General features: G+C 39.2%; 1 non-coding gene across 1 annotated transcript; it reads right to left on the bottom strand.

Annotated features, from left to right (window-relative positions):
* Nucleotides 1-395: 395 nt before the first annotated feature.
* Nucleotides 396-502, bottom strand: LOC127077947 (small nucleolar RNA R71). The gene has a single exon (XR_007787706.1). It is a non-coding gene; the product is annotated as a small nucleolar RNA R71 (small nucleolar RNA).
* Between the last annotated feature and the right edge of the window lie 14,905 nt (nt 503-15,407).

The following is a 15,407-nucleotide window of genomic DNA, read 5'->3' as shown; positions in this document are numbered from 1 at the left end:
CTTCGCCGATACCCGAGATGGCAGAACCAGCTCGTGCTCTTCGAGATTACGCTGCTCGATCGCAAGATGAGCCGCATTCGAGTATTTCTCCACCCGCAATTGAAGCAAACAACTTCGAACTTTAACCTTCACTGTTGCAGGCAGTGCAACAGAACCAATTTTCTGGAAATCCTACCGAGGATCCAAACCTTCATTTATCCGTATTTGTTCAATACGCTGATACTGTTAAAGCTAATGGTGTCACTTCAGAGGCAATTCGACTTTGTCTTTTTCCTTTCTCGTTAAGAGATAAAGCTAGAAGATGGCTTCAGTCTCTTCCCTCCAACTCAGTCACCACATGGAATGAGTTGAAGAAAGTCTTTCTTACCCGATATTTTCCTCCAAGCAAAACAGTTATGTTAAGAGCCCAGATAAATGGATTTAAACAGAAAGATAACGAGTCTCTTTTCGAAGCATGGGAAAGATACAAAGACATGATGAGACTTTGTCCACACCATGGTTTAGAGGACTGGTTAGTAATTCACACCTTCTATAATGGTCTCTTATACAACACAAGATTAACAATAGACGCCGCCGCAGGTGGTGCGCTTATGGATAAACCTTACGCTGACGCTTATCAACTTATCGAAAGCATGGCCCAAAACCATTATCGGTGGGGAAGCGACAAAACAATGGTAGAAAAACCTCAAACGAAAACTGGCATGTACGAGATAAGTAGCCTTGATCATGTTAATGCAAAAGTGGATGCTCTTGCCCAAAAAATTGAAAGTTTAAATGTATCACCTCCAGCCGCCGTGGTTGCCATAACTCAAAATTGCGAAGTCTGTGGAATTCAAGGTCACACTCCTATAGATTGTCAACTCCTAACAGGAATCCAAGCAGAGCAGGTGAACTATGCTCAAGGAAATCCTTACTCGCATACCTATAACTCAAACTGGAAGAACCATCCTAATTTTTCATATAAGAGTAACAATGCATTATACGCACCAGGACAAGCTCCCAGTCAAGCCCCAGCTATACCTCCTGGATATCAAAAGCCGACCCCATCTACACCTAACAATAATGTTCCTAGAAAATCCAATTTGGAAATCATGATGGAGAACTTCATAGCTTCTCAACAGTAAACCAATAAAGATTTCTTAAACCAGAATGTACACACTAACGAACAAATTAAACAACTAGCAAGTAAAGTAGATGCCCTGGCTACCCATAACAAAATGCTGGAAACACAAATCTCACAAGTAGCTCAACAACAAGCGCCTACTGCTGCCCCAACAGGTACATTTCCTGGACAGCCCCAACCTAATCCGAAAAGCCACGCTCATGCAATTATATTAAGAAGTGGAACAGAGGTAGAAGGACCGTCTGACCCAAGGATTGAAAACCAAAACTCTAAAAAGTCAACTGAGGAAGAAAGTAAACCTAAGGAAAAGGAAGAGTGTAACAAGGAAACCGTAGAAAAGAAAGAACCTTATGTACCTCCTCCACCTTACAAACCACCTATCCCTTATCCTCAGAGGCTAATTAAAACCAAAGACGCGGGCCAATTTAAAAAATTTGTTGACCTACTGAAACAATTAAACGTCACCATTCCTTTCACAAAAGCTATTACACAGATGCCTTCATATGCTAAGTTCTTAAAAGAAATTCTTTCTAATAAAAGGAAACTTGAAGAGAGCGAAACCGTTACACTTACTGCTGAGTGCAGCGCAATAATCCAGAATATGCCTCCTAAACTTAAAGATCCTGGTAGTTTCTCTATACCCTGTCACATAGGAAAATTTGTCATAGACAAAGCTTTATGCGATTTAGGAGCCGGTATCAGTGTTATGCCCTTGTCCATATGCAAGAGACTTGAAATGGGAGAATTAAGACCAACTAAAATGTCTGTGCAATTAGCAGATCGTTCCGTTAGATATCCCGTAGGAATTCTTGAAAACATTCCCGTGCGCATAGGTCAATTCTACATTCCAACCGATTTTATAACTATGGACATAAGAGAAGATAAAGTTACCCCCATTATATTGGGAAGACCATTCTTAGCAACCGCCGGTGCCATCATAGACGTAAAACGAGGACGACTCACTTTCGAAGTAGGAGAAGAGAAAATTGAGTTCATTCTTTCCAAATTTTTGAAAGCACCTGCAAGAGAAGACACATGTTACTTCATGGATATCATCGATGAATGCATAAAAGAAACAGAACTAGAAAATGACGAATTGTCTGACTGTCGTGTGGAAGACAGACTGAACCAATGTTTAGCAATAACATCGGATCCTACGCAATGCCTTAAGAAACCAACCCTCGACCTGAAAACACTTCCCAAAAATCTGAGATATGAATTCCTAGACTTAGAACTTGAACGACCAGTGATAGTCAATGCAGACCTAGGAAAACTCGAAACCGAAAAACTCCTACATATCTTAAGAAAATACCCAACCGCACTAGGATACAACATCACCGATCTTAAAGGGATAAGTCCTTCTATTTGCATGCACCGCATCATGCTAGAAGAAGACTGTAAAACTTATAGGGAACATCAGAGGAGACAAAACCCGATCCTGAGTGAGGTAGTGAAGAAGGAAGTAACGAAGTTATTAGAGGCAGGTATTATATATCCTATATCCGATAGCAAATGGGTTACCCCTGTACACGTAGTACCAAAGAAAGGGGGTATAACCGTGATCGAAAATGAAAAAGGAGAAACTATAACCAAACGAATTGAATCGGGATGGAGAATGTGCATTGATTATAGAAAGCTAAACAAAGCAACCCGAAAAGATCATTTTCCTTTACCATTCATAGACCAGATGTTAGAACGACTAGCCAAGCATTCTCATTTCTGCTATCTAGACGGTTACTCAGGCTTCTTTCAAATACCAATTCATCCTGGTGACCAAGAAAAGACAACGTTCACATGTCCTTTTGGTACTTTCGCTTATCGACGAATGCCGTTTGGCTTGTGCAATGCTCCTGCAACCTTCCAAAGGTGCATGATGGCAATATTCGCCGATTTTCTCGAAAACATCATGGAAGTCTTTATGGATGACTTTTCCGTATGCGGACAAAGTTTTGAAGAATGCCTTGAAAACCTAGAAAGAGTTCTAGAACGATGTGTAAAAGTAAACCTAGTACTTAATTGGGAAAAATGTCACTTTATGGTACAAGAAGGAATTGTTTTAGGACACATCATATCAAATAGAGGAATTGAAGTAGACAAAGCCAAAATAGAAGTAACCGAAAACCTTCAACCTCCGAGAACTGTGAGAGAAGTACGAAGCTTCTTAGGACACGTCGGTTTCTACCGACGATTTATTAAAGATTTCTCTAAAATAACTAAACCTTTAACCGGATTATTAATGAAAGATGCTGAATTCATCTTCGACAATAAATGCTTAGAAGCATTTCAAACACTTAAACAAGCATTGATCTCCGCGCCCATAATGCAGACCCCGGATTGGAATGAACCTTTCGAAATAATGTGTGACGCAAGTGACTACGCCGTAGGCGCTGTTTTAGGACAACGTAAGGATAAAAAACTTCACGTCATATATTACGCGAGTAGAACTCTGGATGAAGCGCAAATGAATTACGCCACGACCGAGAAAGAACTTTTAGCAGTAGTATTTGCACTAGATAAATTTCGTTCCTACTTGGTCGGAGCTAAAATAATCATTTACACTGACCACGCTGCCATTAAGTACCTCTTAACAAAAAAGGACGCTAAACCTAGACTCCTAAGGTGGATCTTGTTGCTACAAGAATTTGATTTGGAAATCAAAGATAAAAAAGGAACTGAAAACGTAGTAGCAGATCACCTATCTAGACTTGAAAACCTGGAACCGGAAAGAACATCGATCAACGATGATTTCTCGTACGATAAACTTATAGCTAATTTGGAAGAAAATAGAGCTGATGAACAGGTAGAGACCACCTTAGCTATATGCGTTACACCATGGTACGCTGATTTTGTCAATTATCTAGCCGCCGGAGTGGTTCCACTTGATTTATCCTACCAACAAAAGAAACGATTCTTCCATGACATAAAACATTATTATTGGGACGACCCTTTACTTTTCAAAAGAGGCCCCGATGGTATTTTCCGTCGGTGTATACCTGAAGAAGAGGTAGAAAGTATAATCCAACATTGTCATTCCGCTCCTTATGGTGGACACGCAAGTGCATCCAAGACCTGCTCTAAAATCCTACAAGCCGGTCTATATTGGCCAAACATATGGAAGGATGTGCATGCTGCTGTCAAGAAATGTGATAGGTGTCAACGCACAGGAAACATATCTAGACGTGACGAAATGCCACAAAAAGGCATTTTGGAAGTAGAGATTTTCGATGTGTGGGGAATAGATTTCATGGGACCTTTCCCACCTTCTTTCGGTAACAAGTACATACTCGTAGCAGTTGACTACGTATCAAAATGGATTGAAGCTATAGCTTCTCCAACAAACGAAACACGAGTAGTAACTAGACTCTTTAAGAATATAATCTTTCCAAGATTTGGTGTCCCAAGAATAGTCGTCAGTGATGGTGGATCGCATTTCATATCTAGGATACTCGAAAAATTATTGTTTAAGTATGGCGTAAAACATCGAGTAGCAACACCTTACCATCCTCAAACTAGTGGACAAGTGGAAGTGTCTAATAGAGAAATTAAACAGATATTGGAAAAAACAGTCGCTACGTCAAGAAAAGACTGGTCATCAAAATTACCTGAAGCTTTATGGGCTTATCGAACCGCTTACAAAACTCCCATAGGAACAACCCCATTTAAGCTTATTTACGGAAAATCTTGCCACCTCCCGGTAGAATTAGAACATAAGGCCTATTGGGCTATAAAAAATTTAAATTTAAACTATAAGGCCGCGGGTGAAAAGAGAATTCTTGATATAAACGAATTAGAGGAACTTAGACAAGACGCCTACGAGAATGCCAGAATCTACAAGGAAAGAACGAAAAAATGGCATGATAAATGCATATCAAGAAGAACTTTCAAACAAGGCGATGTAGTCCTATTGTTTAACTCTAGACTTAAGTTATTCCCAGGAAAGCTACGATCTAGATGGTCAGGCCCTATCCAAATCACCAATGTCTTTCCCAGTGGAGCTGTAGAAATTAAAGGAAAATCTATTGAACCATTTATCGTAAACGGGCAGCGTCTAAAACATTATTATTATGCTGAGAACAATGAAGACTCGCAAGTCCTGCACTTAGACGTAATGTCTTCAGAATTTATAGATTAACATTTAATAGTTTTATGTCGAGCTTGAGACATTAAACAAAGCGCTTCGTGGGAGACAACCCACAAATTTTTATTTTTATTTCTTCTTTGATTATTCCCTTTTCTTTTTGATTTTATTTAGTTTTCATTCCCCGTATTCTTTATTTTAATTAAATTTTTCTTCTTTTCTTCTTTCAGCATTTGGCCAAATCCTGACTAAAACTCTTGTTTTTCTTTTCTTTAGTTAACTCTAACCTGATGGCACATATTGACCGCATGGGTATCAAATTCAGAGGGAGAGCTCAGAGACAAAAATTTGAAGAACTTTCTGAGAGAGAGATGCACCCAACCTTCTATGCTGATGAAGATGCAATGATCGTACTGGGACTAAGAGATAGTGTCCTGTATCTGCTGAATCAAATAGGGTGGGAAACCACTCCTATCCGCAGACAATTTGTTACTTACCGAAGGCTAACTCTAGAATTCCTTAGCTCCCTGATCTATTTACCAAACCATGGAAAAGGAATAAACCGAGGTTTCATTCAATTCAGGATGTTCAATATGGAGTATCAGTTTAACATTCAAGAGTTTACTAACCTTTTAGGGTTACCCACTTCTTTTGATACATTCACCATGAGCCAAGAAGACCTTTTTGAATATAGAGAGCTTGAGCATTTTTGGGGAAGTTTAACGGGAAATGACGACCCTGAGGAACATGAGTTTCTCTCTGGAAACATACATAACCCGGCTTTTCGCTATTTCCACAAAATCCTAGCACACGCTCTTTTTGGAAAGAGATCAAACATTACCACAGTATCACGTGATGAACTCTTCATAATATTTTGTGCTTCCCAGAACCGTCCAGTGAATGGTGCAACTTATATGCTGGCGAGTTTTGACCTCCTTATTCAAGATGACCATGCACCGATTCAAATAGGAGGATTGATAACTATGATTGCTAATGCTATTGGATTGCGCCAACCCATGCTTGCTTTGAACCCTTTTTGTGGCATTGAGTCTATGAACATACATTTCCTTTTCAACACTTTGTTTATCAGAAATCTGGGACCTGAAGAGTATGAATTAGTAATTAATAACCAAGTTGTTTACCTATTCACAATGCCTAGTCCGATGACTAGTGTCCACGACCGAAACAATTGGCTTTACAACCTGGATGGAATACCTTCTCCTGTTAGATCTGTTGAAACCATCCACGATTATGAGATTCTTGGCAACCAGATTCCTTATGCTGAGTCTGATCCGCAGACACTAACTGGTTACCACGATGCAGCCTCTCCACCTCATCCTATCCCGTCCACAGAATCAGCAATACCTGATCTTAGACATCATCTGCCCGGAAATGATTATAATACCGTTATTCAAGCTTTGATGTCAGAACAAGCTGCCATGAGAGAAGAGTTAAATATGATGGGACATGAAATTCTGCAATACATGAGCACTATGACAAATCATTTTCTCGAGTTGAACCGCCGTGTCAATTCATTTGCCCCTCCAGCGAAAGATCCTACAATTGGCTAGAAGAATTGGAGTTAGCTAGTTTTAGTCTTAGGATTTATAGTTTTGTTTGACATTATTTTTAATTTTAGGATTTATTTTCCGCATGCTTTATGTTATTTTCATATATTACATTATGTTTATTTTTATGGAGCTATTGGAATTATTGGTTAAATTAAATGTTATTTTGATTTATGCATCACCTAAAATTTCCAATGATGATATATACTATGCTACTACTTACACTGCCTATTAAAATATATATATATATATATATATATATATATATATATATATATATATATATATATATATATATATATATATATATATATATATATATATATATATATATATATTATATATATATATATATATATATATATATATATATATATATATATGACATTATTTTTAATTTTAGGATTTATTTTCCGCATGCTTTATGTTATTTTCATATATTACATTATGTTTATTTTTATGGAGCTATTGGAATTATTGGTTAAATTAAATGTTATTTTGATTTATGCATCACCTAAAATTTCCAATGATGATATATACTATGCTACTACTTACACTGCCTATTAAAATATATATATATATATATATATATATATATATATATATATATATATATATATATATATATATATATATATATATATATATATATATATACTATGGTGTGTAATAGAATAGCATGCATGGCAATTCAAAAATATTTCAATAACAATTAAAATAAACATAAACTAAAAATAAACAAAATAATAATAATAATAATAATAATAACAATTCATGAAGCACCCACGTAAGCAGAGCGCCAGTGACCGTTGCAAGCACCTGTGTGACGAGCGTCACACAAGCCATCACGACCGTCACGCAAATGCACATGACGCCCGTAACACCGTGTGTCACGAGCGTGACAGCTCCAGAATAGGTGAACGTTGGTGACCGTTGGGGACACGACCGTTGCTCCCCCACCTTTTTATTTTCCCCATTAACCCACCTCTTTACACCATTCCACTCACATTCATCCACATTTATTTTTCTCTCACCCACTCCTCTTCCCAACTCCCAAACTTTTCCTATAAATACCTACAATACCTTTCTTCCTACACCACATCATTCCAACAAACCATTCTATACAAATACATTTTCATTCCCTTTCCTTCTTTCAACCTACCTATCAATATGGGAGAGAACCCACAATTTGGAAATATCATCTTCCGATCTGAAGACGATAACTATCAACGAGAGCAATTCGATCGGTTCCAACAACGAGGTGTCGTATCTACCAGGTATCCTGATTTAAATTGTTTACAAGAATTAGGATTACTTCAAGGTGTGCAATGGCTACTTAGGCTTTCTGATTTAACTTTTCTTTGCTCACAAAATCAACCTACCTACCCATCACTCACCTTAGAATTTTTAAGTTCTTATTCATACACCACTCCAATCGGTGAAGACGAGTACTTAACCGGTACCGCAACTTTCCGCATGTTCAACACCGAGTACTCACTATCCCAGGATCAGTTGAGTGCCATGCTACACTTTCCGGTAGGAGGCCAAGTCCATCCAAGAATCCCTCCGAACTCACAGTGGCACATAAATGTAACACCCCGATAAAATAAGATAATTATAATTATTTAATTTAAGTTAATAATATATTTATTAATTTAATTAAATAATTGGAATATTATTATTGGAATTATTATTATTATTGGGTTATTCTTTTATTGGAATAAAAGTTGGAATTTAGAAAAGGTCCCATTTAGTAAAAAGGTTATTTTTCACGTGAAAAGGAAAAAGGGGCAGAAAAGTGGAAAAAGGGCAAAGAGAGCCAGAGAACAAGGGTTGAAGAGAGGAAGAGCTTGAAGCTGCAGGATTGTCGGATTAACTCAGGTAAGGGGGGTTTATCATCGTTTAATGGGTATTATGGGATAATATGTACTGGGTAGTGATAAACCATTGATTTACCTCTGAATTGGATGATTATGATGAAATTGTGAACTTTTTGGATGAACGAAATTGGGTTACAATTGAGAGGAAATTCGTAAGAATTAGATGCAATAGTGTTAGGATTTGTGAGATCGAATAGGTTATGATTCGTGTTAGATGATATGAACGATTATTGTGTAAAATTGGACTGTAGGAGGTTGAATTGGATAGATCTCGTAGCAGAGAAAGCCATTGCAGATCTGGAAATTCTGGTTTCTGGTCATACGCGTATGGCACTAGGCAATACGCGTATGAGATGGCTGGTACGCGTATGGATGAGGCCTTACGCGTATGGGTGAGGAAAATGATATTTTGAACGTAGATTTGTCTCTGTTGGTACACGTATGGGGGAGTGGTACGCGTAGCATACGCGTATGAGACAGATGATACGCGTATGGGTTGGGCGAGGAAATGCGCCATACGCGTATGGGCATAGGCAATACGCGTATGGGCAGGATTGTGATTTTTCTGAACCTTGGTTGCGCAGTTTTTGGTGTCTTCAGCTGAGTGATGTATTTTAGCTGATGTATGATGTATTAGGGATTAATTCCCATTGTTTTGAACAGTGTAGGTATTAGTAGAGTGTGCTAATACTGTGATTACTAATTGGCATGACATGATATGATTTTGTGATAATATGCTGATGATGTGTGAAAATATGCATAATGTTGTGAATGTATATATTATGCATGTATTTGTGAATGGACTGTTTTATGGCCTAGAGTGTGAGCATATGTCCATTATTTGTTGTTGTTGATGGTTGTATGCTAGGTGAATTAGCATGCATATTGTGGCCTTTATGGTGGTAGCTAATTCCCATGGTGAGGAATTAGTGATGTTAGTCATTTTGGACTGTTGTTGATGTTTGCATGCTAGGTGATTTAGCGTGCATAGCATGGCCCTTGGGGTGGTAGCTAATTCCCATGGTGAGGAATTGGTGATGTGAGTCACTAGGTCTCAAATGAGTGGGACTAGTGAGCTTGGTAGCCGTACCTGGATTTGGTCGGTGAAGTTGAACTATATGTTCACGAATAGTCGGTACCGCATGCATGGAGTCTCATTGCATAATATATGTATGTATGGCGTATAATATGAATGGATGTATTCCAATATTATACGTGTGTTTTATGGTTGTGTTGAGTTGAGCATGATGATGATGATGATTATGAGTTGAGATTACTGTTGCTGAAAATGTGTGATCTGATTAGGGTGATGATATGTGTTCCTTACTTAGCATTACATGATATTTTATAATGCTTATTATATCGATTGAGGAACTCACCCTTACAACTATGTTTTCAGGTAACGAGCAGTGATTGAATAGAAGCTAGTCTTGGGAGTCTAGTGTAGTCCTTAGTGGGTCATGCTCTGGTAGATGTAACATCAGGATGGGATGTTTTACTATGTTTTCTTTTGGTTGTTGAACAACCTTACATGTAATGTAGTACATGATTTGAATGTTGTTATTTTGTATCCGCTGCGAATTATGCAAAAATGTCTTATTTTGATTAAACAAATGAGCATGACAGGATATTTTGATGATTGGTGTGAAATGATTGTGTGACACCCTTCAGGGCATAATTACTCTGATTGATATTTTATTATTTTAACTAAATATTTGGGGTGATTTAGAAGGGTGTTACATTAGTGGTATCAGAGCATAGTCGGTCGAGTCGAGTCGTAATTATTCTGTTTCCCCTGTACGGGATAGGTGTTGTGTAACCCTATCAGTACTTATTGTTTTAGCTTGTTGGGTTTTCAGAATAGAGATGGCTGGAAGAGGTAGAGATGATGCTGCAATTGCTGAGGCTCTGGGTATGCTAGCTGGAGTACTTGGGGGAAATCCGAATGTTGTGGGAATGGGAGCTGCTCGTCAACTGAGTGAGTTCCAGAAGAACAATCCTCCAATGTTCAAGGGAGCATACGATCCAGATGGTGCTCAGAAGTGGTTGAAGGAGATCGAGAGAATCTTCCGAGTGACTGAGTGTGCCGAGAACCAGAAGGTCAGGTTCGGTACGCATATGCTGTCAGAAGAAGCAGATGATTGGTGGGTTGCTACCCGCACTGAGTTGGAATCTGCTGGGAATGCTGAGATCACTTGGGCTGTGTTCAGAGAGAGATTCCTGAGGAAGTACTTTCCAGAGGATGTCAGAGGAAAGAAAGAGATAGAGTTCTTGGAATTGAAGCAGGGCAATCGGTCTGTTACTGAGTATGCTGCTAAGTTCACAGAGCTGTCGAAGTATTACACTCCCTATAACGAGGCTACTGGGGAATTTTCAAAGTGTGTGAAGTTTGAGAACGGGTTGCGTCCCGAGATCAAGCAGGCTATTGGGTATCAGCGGATCAGAGTGTTTTCTGACTTGGTTGACTGTTGCAGGATTTTTGAACAGGATTCCAAAGCCAGAGCAGAGAGCTATCAGCAAAGGGTTGATAGGAAAGGCAAGAATCAGAATGATCGTGGGAAACCGTATGCAGCTGGCAAAGGTTTCCAGAGACAGAGTGGGATGAAGAGGCCTAGTGGGGGAGACTCCAGTGCCCCTGCTAAGTGTTACAGATGTGGTCAGGCTGGACATCGTTTCCATGAGTGTACCAGTGCTGAGAAGAAGTGTTTCAAGTGTGGCAAGGGTGGTCACTTGGCTGCAGAGTGCCGGTTGAAGACTATGACTTGTTTCAACTGTGGAGAGGTGGGTCATATCAGTCCACAGTGTCCTAAGCCAAAGAAGGAGAATCAGTCGGGATGCAAGGTCTTTGCTTTATCGGGTTCTGAGACTGCTGCAGATGATCGGTTGATCCGAGGTACGTGTTATATTAATGGCTTTCCTCTTGTAGCTATTATTGACACCGGTGCTACTCATTCCTTTATATCTTTGGACTGTGCTGTGAAACGTAAGTTAGAGATATCTGAGATGCTTGGAAGTATGGTGATTGATACTCCTGCGAAGGGTTCAGTGACTACTACTTCAGTTTGTTTAAATTGTCCTTTGAGTATTTTTGGTAGAGACTTTGGGATGGACCTAGTGTGTCTTCCATTAGTGCAGATTGATGTTATCTTGGGTATGAACTGGTTGGTGTTTAACCGAGTTTCTATCAACTGTTTTGATAAGACTGTGATAATTCCTGAGATTGAGGAAGGTAAGGATTTGTTTCTATCAGCAAGGCAGGTGAATGAGGAAGTAGCAGGTGGGGCAGAGTTGTTTATGCTGTTAGCGACTTTGGAGGCTAAATATAAACTGGTGATTGGCGATCTAGCCGTGGTGTGTGATTTTCCTGATGTGTTTCCGGAAGAAGTGAATGAATTACCGCCAGAGCGTGAAGTTGAGTTCTCGATTGAGTTGGTACCTGGTACTAGGCCGATATCGATGGCTCCGTACCGTATGTCTGCTGTTGAGTTAACTGAATTGAAGAGTCAGTTGGAAGATCTGTTGGATAAGAAATTTATTCGTCCGAGTGTGTCACCGTGGGGTGCACCAGTGTTATTGGTTAAGAAGAAAGAAGGTACTATGAGGCTGTGTGTGGACTACAGGCAACTGAATAAAGTGACGATCAAGAATCGGTATCCTTTGCCGAGGATTGATGATTTGATGGATCAGTTGGTTGGTGCGAGTGTGTTCAGCAAAATAGATTTGAGATCTGGGTATCATCAGATACGTGTGAAAACTGAGGATATTCAGAAGACTGCTTTCAGAACAAGGTATGGACATTATGAGTATTCTGTAATGCCTTTTGGTGTGACTAATGCGCCTGGAGTATTTATGGAGTATATGAATAGGATTTTCCATCCGTACCTAGATCGGTTTGTTGTGGTGTTTATTGATGATATTTTGGTGTATTCGAAATCTAAAGAAGAGCATGCTGAGCATTTGAGAGTGGTTTTAGGAGTTCTACGCGAAAAGAAGTTATTTGCTAAACTATCCAAGTGTGAATTTTGGTTAGAAGAGGTTAGTTTTCTTGGACATGTGATTTCAAGAGGTGGTGTTGCTGTTGATCCTTCTAAGATAGAAGCGGTATCTAAGTGGGAAGCTCCGAAGTCAGTTTCTGAGATAAGGAGTTTTCTTGGACTTGCAGGTTATTATAGGAAGTTCATTGAAGGATTTTCCAAGTTGGCATTACCGTTGACGATGTTGACTAGAAAGGGGCAAGCGTTTGTTTGGGACTCAAAATGTGAAGAAGGTTTCCAAGAGTTAAAGAGAAGGTTGACTACTGCTCCTATTTTGATATTACCGAGTCCGTCAGAACTATTTGAGGTTTACTGTGATGCTTCATTGTTGGGTTTGGGTGGTGTGTTGATGCAGAATAAGCAAGTTATAGCTTATGCTTCGAGACAGCTGAGGGTTCATGAGAGGAACTATCCGACACACGATTTAGAGTTGGCAGCTGTGGTATTTGTTCTGAAGTTATGGAGACATTACTTGTACGGGTCAAGATTTGAGGTTTTCAGTGACCATAAAAGTTTAAAGTATTTGTTTGATCAGAAAGAGTTGAATATGAGACAGAGAAGATGGTTAGAGTTTCTGAAGGATTATGACTTTGGTTTGAATTACCATCCGGGTAAAGCAAACGTAGTGGCTGATGCATTGAGTCGGAAATCATTGCATATGTCTATGTTAATGGTTAAAGAATTGGATTTAATTGAGCAGTTTAGAGACTTGAGTTTGGTGTGTGAGAGTACTCACAATAGTGTTAAATTGGGAATGTTGAAGTTAACGAGTGGTATTCTGGATGAGATTAGAGAGGGTCAGAAATCCGATGTGCTTTTGGTTGATAAGTTGACTCTAGTGAATCAAGGTCAAGGTGGTGAATTCAGAGTTGATGAGAATGGTGTTTTGAAATTTGGTAATCGGGTGTGTATTCCGGATGTTACCGAACTTAAGAAGAGTATCCTGGAGGAAGGACATCGTAGTGGCCTGAGTATTCATCCTGGAGCTACGAAGATGTATCATGATTTGAAAAAGTTATTTTGGTGGCCGGGAATGAAAAGAGAAATTGCGAGTTTTGTTTATTCCTGTTTGACTTGTCAGAAGTCAAAGATTGAGCATCAGAAGCCGTCTGGGCTAATGCAACCGTTGGCTATTCCAGAGTGGAAGTGGGATAGTATCAGTATGGATTTTGTTTCTGGTTTACCGAGGACAAGTAAGAATTTTGAAGCTATTTGGGTGATTGTTGATAGATTGACGAAATCGGCTCATTTCATTCCGATCAGAATGGATTATCCGTTAGAGAGATTAGCCGAGTTGTATATTGAGAAAATTGTAAGTTTGCATGGTATTCCGTCGAGTATTGTTTCGGACAGAGATCCTAGATTTACATCGAAGTTCTGGGAAGGTTTGCAGAGGGCTTTGGGAACTAAGCTGAGATTGAGTTCTGCATATCATCCGCAGACTGATGGTCAGACTGAGAGGACGATTCAGTCATTAGAGGATCTTTTGAGGGCTTGTGTTTTGGAAAAGGGAGGTACTTGGGATTGTTATTTACCTTTGATTGAGTTTACCTACAACAATAGTTTTCATTCGAGCATTGGTATGGCACCGTTTGAAGCTTTGTATGGTAGGAGATGTCGGACACCTTTATGTTGGTATGAGTCCGGTGAGAGTGCTGTGGTTGGACCGGAGATTGTTCAACAAACTACGGAAAAGATTAAGATGATTCAGGAGAAGATGAGAATTGCTCAGAGTCGTCAGAAGAGTTATCACGACAAGAGGAGGAAGTCACTTGAGTTCCAAGAGGGAGATCAAGTGTTTCTCCGCGTTACTCCGATAACTGGGGTTGGTCGAGCTTTGAAGTCGAAGAAGTTGACACCTCGATTTATTGGTCCTTATCAGATTTTGGAGCGGATAGGAGAAGTAGCCTATCGTATCGCTTTACCGCCGTCGCTTGCGAATTTGCATGAGGTTTTTCATGTGTCTCAGTTGAGGAGGTACATTCCTGATCCGTCGCATGTAGTCCGAGTAGATGATGTACAGGTGAGAGATAACCTGACTGTTGAGACATCACCTATGAGGATCGAGGATCGAGAGTTGAAGCAGTTGCGGGGTAAAGAGATTGCTTTGGTAAAGGTAGCTTGGGGAGGACCAGCAGGTGGCAATGTGACTTGGGAACTTGAGAGTCAGATGAAGGAGTCTTATCCTGAGTTATTTGCTTGAGGTATGTTTTCGAGGACGAAAACTCTTTTAGTGGGGGAGAGTTGTAACACCCCGATAAAATAAGATAATTATAATTATTTAATTTAAGTTAATAATATATTTATTAATTTAATTAAATAATTGGAATATTATTATTGGAATTATTATTATTATTGGGTTATTCTTTTATTGGAATAAAAGTTGGAATTTAGAAAAGGTCCCATTTAGTAAAAAGGTTATTTTTCACGTGAAAAGGAAAAAGGGGCAGAAAAGTGGAAAAAGGGCAAAGAGAGCCAGAGAACAAGGGTTGAAGAGAGGAAGAGCTTGAAGCTGCAGGATTGCCGGATTAACTCAGGTAAGGGGGGTTTATCATCGTTTAATGGGTATTATGGGATAATATGTACTGGGTAGTGATAAACCATTGATTTACCTCTGAATTGGACGATTATGATGAAATTGTGAACTTTTTGGATGAACGAAATTGGGTTACAATTGAGAGGAAATTCGTAAGAATTAGATGCAATAGTGTTAGGATTTGTGAG

The sequence above is a fragment of the Lathyrus oleraceus genome, chromosome 4, assembly GCF_024323335.1.
Source record: "Lathyrus oleraceus cultivar Zhongwan6 chromosome 4, CAAS_Psat_ZW6_1.0, whole genome shotgun sequence".
Classification (NCBI taxonomy): domain Eukaryota; kingdom Viridiplantae; phylum Streptophyta; class Magnoliopsida; order Fabales; family Fabaceae; genus Lathyrus; species Lathyrus oleraceus.
The sequence above is the reverse complement of the archived record's forward strand: the minus strand, read 5'-3'. Positions and strand labels throughout refer to the sequence as shown.